Source organism: Erithacus rubecula, assembly GCF_903797595.1.
Source record: "Erithacus rubecula genome assembly, chromosome: 14".
In the NCBI taxonomy this organism is placed as follows: Eukaryota; Metazoa; Chordata; class Aves; order Passeriformes; family Muscicapidae; genus Erithacus; species Erithacus rubecula.
In genome coordinates this window covers 11,778,796-11,789,787 of record NC_136666.1, presented here as the reverse complement: position 1 = coordinate 11,789,787, position 10,992 = coordinate 11,778,796, and the positions used below count along the sequence as shown (strand labels likewise).

At 35.1% G+C, this 10,992-nt stretch overlaps 1 long non-coding RNA gene across 1 annotated transcript; it reads right to left on the bottom strand.

The window, feature by feature from the left end:
• Positions 1-1,077: 1,077 nt before the first annotated feature.
• LOC306807970 lies at positions 1,078-10,219 on the bottom strand. The gene is made up of 3 exons (XR_013775871.1): positions 10,010-10,219; positions 5,468-5,537; positions 1,078-2,972 (listed from the first exon to the last, which is right to left on the bottom strand). It is a non-coding gene; the product is annotated as an uncharacterized lncRNA (long non-coding RNA).
• Between the last annotated feature and the right edge of the window lie 773 nt (positions 10,220-10,992).

Below are 10,992 nucleotides of genomic sequence, written 5' to 3'. Positions count from 1 at the left end.
TTGAGGAGCTAATAGCAAAAACCAAGAAAGCACAAAAAGATCTGTGAGGGAATGTGGGGGCAAGGCATTTTTAAAGCATAGTTCCTTAATAGCTGAAGAGTGGCATTCAGCAATTTAACAAGATAATCTTCAGGGGTTTGCCATTTTTTCTCAAGGGAAAGGCAAATGCATTTGAGGAATATAATGAGGCACAGAACATTTGAAAATTGTTTCCATAGAGGTGGAGTATACAGCAAGAAAAGGCACCATCTTTTCAATCATGACAATCTATGAAGTCTATTCTAAACATGGAAGCATTACTAGTATGAAATGCTCTTGCTTTAGAGAAGGGTTGACATCTCTTCCTGTTTGTTGGGTTTTGGGTTTCTTTAAATTTGTTTGCACGGGTGTCACTATTTGCAAAGCAAGGGATTCAAAGGCCTCATTTAGGAGCAGAAATTAATGTGATAGACTTATGAAAAATGTTTAGACTTACAGGTACTCATGCAATTGGCTTCCTAGTGACTACCTCAAAATCAGTACTGTATATCTACAGCTGCAGCAAGCCTGGCTGCAGGTTGTTTGTGCATTTACTCTGCCTTTCAGAAGTCTACTATGGATTACAGTGAAGAATGCTGATAATCTAGTTTAATTATGCCTATTATAGTCTGAATTTGAAAATTGGTACACATACACAAAAGTATACAGACTTAACAGCACAGCTTTGTAGAAGTCTAACTCATTCAGTTCTAAGAACAGGAACTGCACTTGAACAATATTCCTCACATGATTCATTACACTTTTGCCTGAAAGGCATCCTGCCATAGGAAATTTTTAGTTTTTTCCTTTTATTTAATTCCTAAATATTCCCTAAGCACTTGAGATGAAATTAAGTGCTCCAATACGCCTTTGTGGCAACACAATTCCCATAGTCTATTGATTTCTCTAAGTTTTCATTGAAATCTTCAAAGAATGTCCCTAAGGAAGCAATAGCATATTAATTATTGTTTGGTTTATTCTTACAAGAACAGTAATTTAGATTATTTTATTATGTTCCAGACAACGATTGCCTAACCAGATAATGTAAGCAAAGTAAAGTAAACTGGAAACTGAGTTTAATTACAAAAACAATTGCTTGGATTACATTTGTGGTTGAGAAATGCCAATTAATTCAGTTCACAGTGCAGGGATGATTATTGCAATATCACAGTAATAAACAAGTAATGCAGAAAAAAAAGCTTTAATCAAGAAGCCAATTATGCAATTGAAACAAGTTTTAAATAGGTGCTTTAGCATCTCTGCAGAGACTCCTAATCTTGGTTTTATTTGCCACTACACTGTGTCCCAGATAAAAATCTTATGGTGGCCAAAAAAGCATTATTTCTAGCAGATACACTATTCATCAGGAAACAGTACATTTGGAAAAGACAGACATACATACACTTACCCTGTTCTTACTGGCATCACAGTGATGAAACTGTGTCAGAGTCTTTATTTCAGCCCAACATACCTGAAGATGATCTTCTGGACTCACATACACAAGTCTTAAAGGCAGCATGCATCACTCTTGGTACAGAAATGAGACACTTTAGAACTCATACCCTGTGTTCATACAACTAGATGCAGATAAATCAGTTTCATACCTTTTGGGAAAATGCATTCCAGTAGCTATAAATTATTTAGCATCATGAAGTGAATTTGATAGATTACAAGTAGATTTGAAAAGAGATTATGGGGGGGTTCCAGTACAGTTCCTTCAGGTAGCTTCCTCCACCATCACCAGTATATTAACAGAGTGGAAAAAACTGAGCACAAATTTCCTAAACTCTAAGTTTGCCTTTCATGTGAGTTTCATAATTTATTTCATGCATTTCATTGCACACCAAAACAACATCTGAATGAGCTTCAGGGCTGTCAGCCTACAGAAATCTTAAGAGTTGTCTCTGTCAAAAAGAGAATTAGTAGTTTCCTTTTACTTTGGACTAAGCTCCCTAACTCAAAAAGCCTTTAACTCATTCTCTGAATACACAGGTCTACTGTATTTTTAAATAAGCTTAGATAGTCTTTTTTTTTTTCAGAAAAAATTGTGTTACCAGTCAAGCTCCCATGTAACTGGTCTAGCGAATCAAGCAGCAGCTTTCATGTAAACCCTACCCACATTTTTCTCTCAAGACTTGCTCAAATAGCCTGTGTTCTTTCAGCACACTTGTGAATGTGCTTTGTGGCACAGCCACAAAAAGCCACTACTATATTTTTCTTCAAATAACTTCAATTTCCTTCAAATAAAGTTAAAAAGAAAAGACTTTTGTGGGCTAATTACAACACTGTAAGACTGACTTCTTCCTTCAGTGTAAAGCATCCTAATTTTAGACAACAGCTAAGAATGTAGGCAAAAAAGCCTTCAGCCAATATCATGAACAGCTTACCCCAGTACTTAGTTTGGTCCTTATATTTGTAGAATCATTTGTGCACCACTATTGTGAGTTGCATGAATGTTATAGACTAGCAAGGAAAATCAACTTTTCTTCATTGCTGGTACTACTGGCTTTTAACATCAGTACTATATTTGCTTCTTTTACACAACTCCATGTTTTCTACTGCTGGAGGGGAGGGTCCTGTCAAATTATCTACTGCCATGTTAGTGCTGCTGAAGGTCTTGAATCTGTTTGTGAATCTGCATCAATAGTAAGGAGGCAAATTATCTCCCAGTTTTATTAATATGAAATAATTTACTTATATTAAAGGGGGAAAAATAATTACTTTCCCATAATATACAGGTTTCTCATGTTCTAGGTGCCCAGCCTGAGCCACAGATGAGTAGGAGTCATTTTAACTAATTCTCAATATCTTTTAGATGCAGATCCTGAATTATGTTCAAGTACTCTCATCAGAAAGAAAGAAGCATTTTCACCATGTGTGTCAGCTGTCACATATCAGGCTTTCTTTAGGAGGAGAATTCTCTTCAGAGAGCCACACTCACAGTCAGCATTTTTCTGCAAAAAAAACCATAACCAAACAAACAAACAAAGTGCACACTCAGCAATTATAAAAGAAAAAATAGTATTCCATGAGCATTGTTCATTTGAAAGAACAGCAGTATGCAAATACAAGACTTACAATACAAATGGTCTGACAGTAAATATGTCATACCCAACTTGGAAATGCTAACATTTAATGCACTCTTGTGTCCCCACTCCAAAAAGGATGGCTAATCTCTGAGTACAGCAACAGTGTTGAGAAAGCAACATCTTTTGAGAATAATCTCTTCAGAAGGACTACCCAAAACACATGGACAGACTGATTCTAAGGGGAAATTCTTAAGCATGCAATTTTACACTAGATTACTCAGCCACTTTAAAATGAAGTCTGCTGCAATCATCTGCTTCACAGCAAATAATGGAACTCAAACTATGAAAAATACAGATAGGTTTGGGGCTTGGGGGCTTTTGGTTGTCTATAGTTTTTGAAAAATAATTCTTATATTGGGCAAGATTTGTTCTCAAATTTTCCCAAGACAAATGAATAATACCTTCTTACAACATCACCACATCCTGTATATTATTGTAAAACCTAACTTCTGAGTTGTCATTGATGTATTTAATAAAAAATAGTTATAGAAAGTTAATTTTTGTTTATTACACAAATAATTTAGCATTTTTAAATGGTCTAAGTCTAGAGATTTCATGTACAATGACTACAGATTTCATAGCTAGTGGTAAAGTTGCCATCACTTTTCTGTTGGTATTGGAATGAAATTATGTTAAAACAAAAAAATAACTCACCATCCTCCTCCTTAAAAATTCAATGGAAAGTTTTAACAGAAAGCAAAATAGGGGATGGGATTAGTTTTTTTCCAATGCACTATTTTATTCAGGGTGCACAGATTACATAGCTTTTAAAGTAATTTACCTTGTTGAAAACACCTTTTGGCTAAAGGAGTTGACACCCAGAAGCAGATATAGGAAGATTAAGAATTATGAACAATAAAACATCAAGAAGCTCCACTTCCTCCCCATGTTCCTATAAGTAATAATGTTTTTTTCCTCAATTTTCAGTTTGTACTACTTCCATCTTTTAGTGTAAATATTTTACTTTCTGGAAGTAATGATCAATGTGACAGTTCACCTTTATTTAATGTTAGCAGGGACCCCAGATCTTATCTGGGTTACACTGATGCATCACTCCAATTTAAATGTACTTTCACTGACCTGGTGAGCTAATTTGATTATAAATCATCATTAGTACAGGTGTTCCTTTCCCCAAGATATCTAAGAATCAAATGTCTCATATGAAATAGCCTTTCCAACAAAAATCACACAAGATTGAAACCAGCTGTTAACCAATAACATCAGAAAGTAAATAAAGTCCATGAAGTCTTAGGACTGCACTCAAAACAATCTAGACCATTTTCTGCCACAAGACACTATCCAGTCTATGCATGAAATTGCTGGAAATGTCAAGAACTACTGACACTACTGTATCTTAGGAAATGTGTTCCATTTCCCTCTATCCTAATCTACCAAGTATCTAGTTTAATTTATCTGCATTTATACATCATCTTCACAAGACATCCATCAATTTTGGGTTTGCAACAGCCTTTTACATACCAAATAAGTGGACACAAAAGTTTCAGTGAAGAAAGCCCAGTTCCTCTTGTCTTTCCTCACAATTTTTCCTAAGCACTCGGCGATCATTCTTATCCTTCACCTTGGTGAATAATTCTTTTCATCTGGTCCACACCTTCCCTTAGAAGTGACAAACAAGCCTTTCATACTAAAGTATGACACTGTAAGGTGACTCCCCTGTAACTTGGCAGCACTGTCAAGTCACATTGAATCTCAGTGTAACAAAGATCTTGTTCTGTAGAACTGCTGCTTACTGAGTTGTTGCTATCATGGTGTTTAGGCAGCAGATCTCTCCTAAATTGGATGTGTGGGAGTTGCCATGTTACTCATATTCTTTTTCCCTTCTCAGAGCACCTCACAACTTGCAAAAGTAATTTTCAATTTAAATATTATCCTAGTATAAAACCTCTGTGCTCTTCAGCTTCATCTCAGATGCAAAGTTCAGTGAGTCTTTACTCCATCACCCAGATCACTAATGAAAATACTAAGCAGCACCTAACCCAGGACTGATTCCTGCCTATCCTCATTCACTATTTAACTTTCCCATTAAAGAAGCATTGACCCTTACCTCCAAACACTCCTACAAAACACACCAGCACTCACCTGACAGAACATGCATCAAGACTAAGTTTTACCACCTGCTTATATGAACCTCAGAGTTGAGATATATGTCACACTGTTCCGCCTCTAGTCACAGAGGAAAAGAGCTAATGCTCTGGCAGACAAATTAAACCAGTGTGATATAATTTCCCCACAAAAAATTTGTTCTGTTAATCACCTTGATTTGGTTTGGGTTTGTTTGTTTTTTTAATATTTCTTTTTATGAGAACTGAGGTATAGTTCACTTATCTATAATATTGTACCTGCTTTCTCTCCCTTCCCAAAGACAGGAATTGACTTTTTCTCCATCTATTCTTTCATGTCATGACTGGCCTGCAAAAAAAATTCCAATTCCGTGAATATGAATATTCCAATTCAATGAATATTCCATTAACTAGCAAAAATAAAACTCCACTATAGACACATTAGGTATGTTAATGTCTCTTGTATATGGCAACATGGAGTCAGAAAATAGTGTCAATGAGCCAGATTAGATGTCAGAAAGTGCTTAGCATGTAAAGCAGATCATGATCAATCCTTGCTATTGCAAGCACTTCCTAATCAGTTAATACTAATGTGCCATTAAGAGAACACAGTTTTAGCAATTGGGTGTTCAAGCCATTATTGGTTTTCTTCTTCACCTAACCTGACAGCTGTTTTGATCACTTGCAAAAGTCTTCTGCTGTAAAAATAAAGAGCTCACTGACATTTGAGGTTTAGCTTTACTCATCCATGCTCTTCCTGCAGACTGAGACGTTGACGTGACATTAATCCTGAGCAGCTGCTTTATACAACAAAAGGAATTTGTTTGGAGTTATTTTAAAAGTGCAAGTAGCCAATTAATAACCAAATGTATAAATTCAGAAAAACTTTACCAAACACTTGAATTCTTTCCTTATATAGTCACATTAATTTTGATGAAAATTTTAACCTGCAGATAGGGCCAAATGAATTATCTGACTTTATTTCTTACATGTCAAGACACTTTACAAAATAAACAGCTGAAACATGGAAAAAATTGGTTTTTTTTTTTTCCTGTCAGACTCAATGTTTCAAGTTTCTGTCACTACTAGAACAACTCAGTATCTATTGTTCCCTTAAGTAAATCATCTATACACTAGTGGTGTTCTACATGGTCTTCAATAACCCTGAGGATAAATGTGACTTACTAACATATATGTTACTTCCAGATGTTGTGTTTCCCATAGTACTCTTGATTAAAAAAGCATAAGCAGATCTTACTCAGCTGGATTTTACTAGTCACTGTCTTTAAATATGAACAAAGCAAAGAAAAAAATCCTTAACTATGTTTTTTTACAGTTGTGTTTAACACTAGCAGATAGGATGTACACCCTCTATCTCATACACACCAAAAATGTCTCCAGTAATGTCTGTACTGTATCCATTCACCACAGAACAGGAGAAATCAGGGCAATAAAATTATACTGTCATCAAAAATTTTGATGACAATTGTCCATAACTGAATTAAGTCAAAGCAAGGAGATCCTAACACAAGCAGCAGTTTCTTCTCTTGCATAGACCTTCAGAAAAATGTGAAGCTACCATCACCACCTAGAAATACAGCTTACAAAATAATCAGAGTATTCAGTGACCCCATTTAGTCATTCATGGGGGCTCTCTCTCACTCCATTTGATATTGTAGAGTCTTGTCTACTACAATTATCTCTAAGTCTCTGCAAAGAGCCCTAGCCTAAGCTAGCTGTGTGATGTGAAACATTCTGAATCAAAGATACAAAACTAATCCCCCAAGTGCCCAAAGCTGATGTAGCAACATATCTGCTGGCCTCAAATACTCTCTCAAACATAAATTGTAGGTTTTCATAGATTCAAAGTCAAGAAAGGTTTTAATATCAACAGTTTCTCAAAGTTTGAATCTGCATTTCCTAGGAATTCTAGTAATTTATCCTAGTTTCCATTCACATAATCCATGAAAGCAGATATGGATCTGCTCATGAACTAAGCTGAAAAAGTTGTGAAAACTGCCATACTTTATAGGATGCTGCTTCTTTATAGAGGTTTCAATCAAGCTCATTTTTTGAAACAGGAATATCAGAACAGAGCAAGAATATTGCATTGCATTCTTCCTGAATGCAAGTCATACAAGGAGATTTCATGTTTACTATACAAGTTATTCTTAATATATCTAGTAAGGTATTTTATACTTATTATATAGGTGAATCCATATTATTCACTCCTAAAATAATCACAGTTTAAATTAGAATAGGTAAAAATAGCTTAAGGATTGTTCTATCACTGAATGCCAGGTAAATAAGGACACTGATGCACTATTAGCCTCAGCTGCCCTACTGTCAGTATTTAGTATCATACAGACAAGTTTTCAGATATACATCACCATCAGGAGATGACACTGCAGAAAGTGCTCAGAAAATGTCATCTGGTTTATACAGCACACCAACCCTGGGATGTTGTTTGGGGCAGAAAGAAGCACATAATCAGACACCAGTAATAATCAAGTAGTGTGAAACTGTAATTTCCTGAGGATGACATATGCACACCAGCCCCCTGAACACAAAAGCTTAAGTGCTAGACTTCTTTGTAACAACAATGAAACATCTTGAGTATGCTGGTACTTAATTATTTTATATGCTAATTAGGGTTTTTTATGCTGTGGACTTCATTTTCTGAATGAGCACATATAAAAATACCCACAGCACTTCTACAGTCCATCTAAACCTACACCTTAGCCTAAAATCAAAGCCCTTTCATTTCCAACAATCTTCTTTAATATTACACTGAGTGTGGCTCATTGATAAGAATATGAAAGATAAACAAGAAAAGAAATAATCAAAACATGTCCAAAATATCTCTTAATTTGGATCAAACCAAAACTCTGAATAGTGCTCTAGCAAAAAAATGGAATAATATAGGTAAAAAAACCCCAACCCACTCAAATGCTGTATTTAAGAGGAAAAACAAAAAACCCAAAGAATAAAAATGTGTACTACATTTGCTAAGGTGAGTCAATGCAGGAAAAAAACCAAAGCATATTGGTTGTTCTAATGTTCAGCAGAAGCTTTGCAGTACTGTAATTCTAGAAATTGTAATTGAATGTTCAATTGCTGCAGTTGTTGAAAAAAGACCCTCTACAGACATAGAAAGGCTGTTTCCCAAGGCTCAGAACACTAACATATTTTTACAATTATTTATGCTTACATGCAATCAGTAAGTCTCTCTTTTCTGAAACCATACCAGTAGCATTAGGGGTGGTTTCCTCTTCTAAATGTACCTCTGTATAACTTTTGAGACATTCATTGCAACAGTTCAGAATTTTTCCCCAATTCATCTGTGTGGTTTCAGGAATTAAACACAGACAGAAAAAACCCACCACAAACAATTCAAGGATGACTTACTTTTTCATTCTTTGACCCTACCAGATCAACCCATCTTAATAACCAAATTTACTTAAGTCTAATTAATCTATACTAATTGGTTATTGGTATGTCACAAAGGGTATTCCAATTACCATTTAAATAATTAGACACCAAATAAACAGACACAGATTTTTCAGCAGGAAGAGAGGTAAGCAAGTACAGCAGAAAGTTGCAAATCAAATCATTATTAATTTCGTGGCAAGAACTAAAGGGCATTAATTAAATTAGTAGACAGCAGGTACAACAAATTAATATTACACTGTAGAACTCACTGATATATGTAGCAAATGTTCAAAGAAAATATTCACATTCAGTAAACAAAGCACCACTTCTGGTTCAGTGAGTCTTTTAGATGCAGATTGTTGGAAGCAGGAAAATAACATGAGAAAGTATCATTACATATTTGTGTCAGTTTTATACTCTTTAGTCTTTGCTTTTAGACAGTTGAAAGGAGTATTTTGAAATACAAGGTTATTGGACTGGCTAGTATGACCATTAATGTCTACTGAAAGCTCCTAAACAGAGGTGAAAGATTTTGAACAGCAAATATTTATGAGGGACAGATCAAAACCCCTGTTTGTTTAGAGTATAGGCACATCTTGCCTCCAAATTTTAAAATTAGGGTGGTTTTCTTAAATATTGATTTTTTTTCTTTCTGATATTAAATATCACTAAGTGAAGAAATTTAAAAATGAGAAGGTTAGGTATCATTCCCATAAAATACCTTTTAAATGCTCAGTAGATAAAGTTTGGGACTCTGATTAAACATTTCCCATAGGTCTCCCATGAAAGTCTCCCAGTTCAACATACTATGAATTTTACTAATTTGAAATTATATTTACCTTGCAAGGATTTCACTCTTGGACTCCTTCAATATTTCTTAAATCACTACCTTAATGTTCCCTGAATAAAAAGTAAGTAAACCTAGGCGATCTCTAAAAAAGCATGAGATATCAAGACAGCTCTTTAGTTGAATTACAGAATTACTTACTGGATATCTTCTATGGTAGATGTAGTTTAGATAGGGGCAGTAATTTTGTCATGGCTTATCTACACACTCCTTACAACTGCACAGACAATCCCTGGGATTTACCATTAAAGCACAACATATGGTTCTCTTTTCTTTCTAAGTATGAGGCAGAAGTGTATAATACATGAAAACAGTATGTCTCAACAAACTGGGGAAATGAAGGAGATCATTAAGTGTAGCAACAGCAGTCACATACATTTATGTATTCAAAGCAGAAAAAGAAACAAGTATTTTATTTAACTTCCAAAACACTTGTACTCAAATATTTAGATTGCCTAACTCATTCTTCTGACTTCCAGTAACTTATAGGTATCTAAAGACTACAAGTCACTGTTTTACTCACTTAAAAACCAGAAACAAACCTGAGTAGAGAAGTCACAGATGACAGAGCAGAAACACAGCAGTGCAAAAGCAAAATTTTTCTGGAAGAAAACATAAGCACTTGCATATTTTCAAACAGGAATGCCTGCCAGGAATCTCCAAGAGCCTCTGGAGGTATTTGAACTGGTCTGTTAGTCACTGGCCAAGGCTGCTTCCATTCCTTTCTAGCCACTGATGCCAGCTCCTATGCGTGCACCTGCAAGCCAAGAGAGGAAACTTACTTCTACTGAACAGCTGAAAAACAGATGTCAGTTTATTAAGCTACTGCATAGACAGTGTCAGACAATAGATATAATTATTGTCAATGGAAAACATTATCTTAGATTACAGGAAATTCAAAATAAGCACCAGAAGTGTTCATCAAATTTCACATCAATGCTTGTTCTCATGGCTCATTTTGTACAGTCCTTCTCATCCCACAAGAGATAGTTAAGAAGCAACCTATGCAAAGTAATTTATTGCTATGATTATTTTTTATCTAAGTCAGTTTCTCTTCCTTTCCTTACACATCTTGTTCAAATCCCCTTTGCATTGTTTCTTCTTCCCACCAAAACAGATAAGAAAATGCAACCTAACTGGATAGTGATTATAACCATTTCCAGACCTAGGTGGGCATAGCAAAACAAAATACAAGTGTTACAGAACAATCAATTTCTTGACTGTTTTCTGGAGGCCTATTTTGCCATTTCTCTTACTTCAATAATATGCTGCTGGAATTTGAAGGGCAAAGCAAGACAAAATAATGTAAGCAAACAACTCAGACCATTTTTCATCATGAAGTCACCTTATGTCATTTTAAGAATGCCCATCAATTAATTAGAAAGTTACATATTACTGTATAGTCTCATGTACCTATTGTTCTATAAAAAGAACCTTCCACATATCTGACAGTAAAATAAACAGCAGTTACAAATAATAGCTAAACATAAATCATTTCTATGCTTACTGGTGTCTGATATTCTAA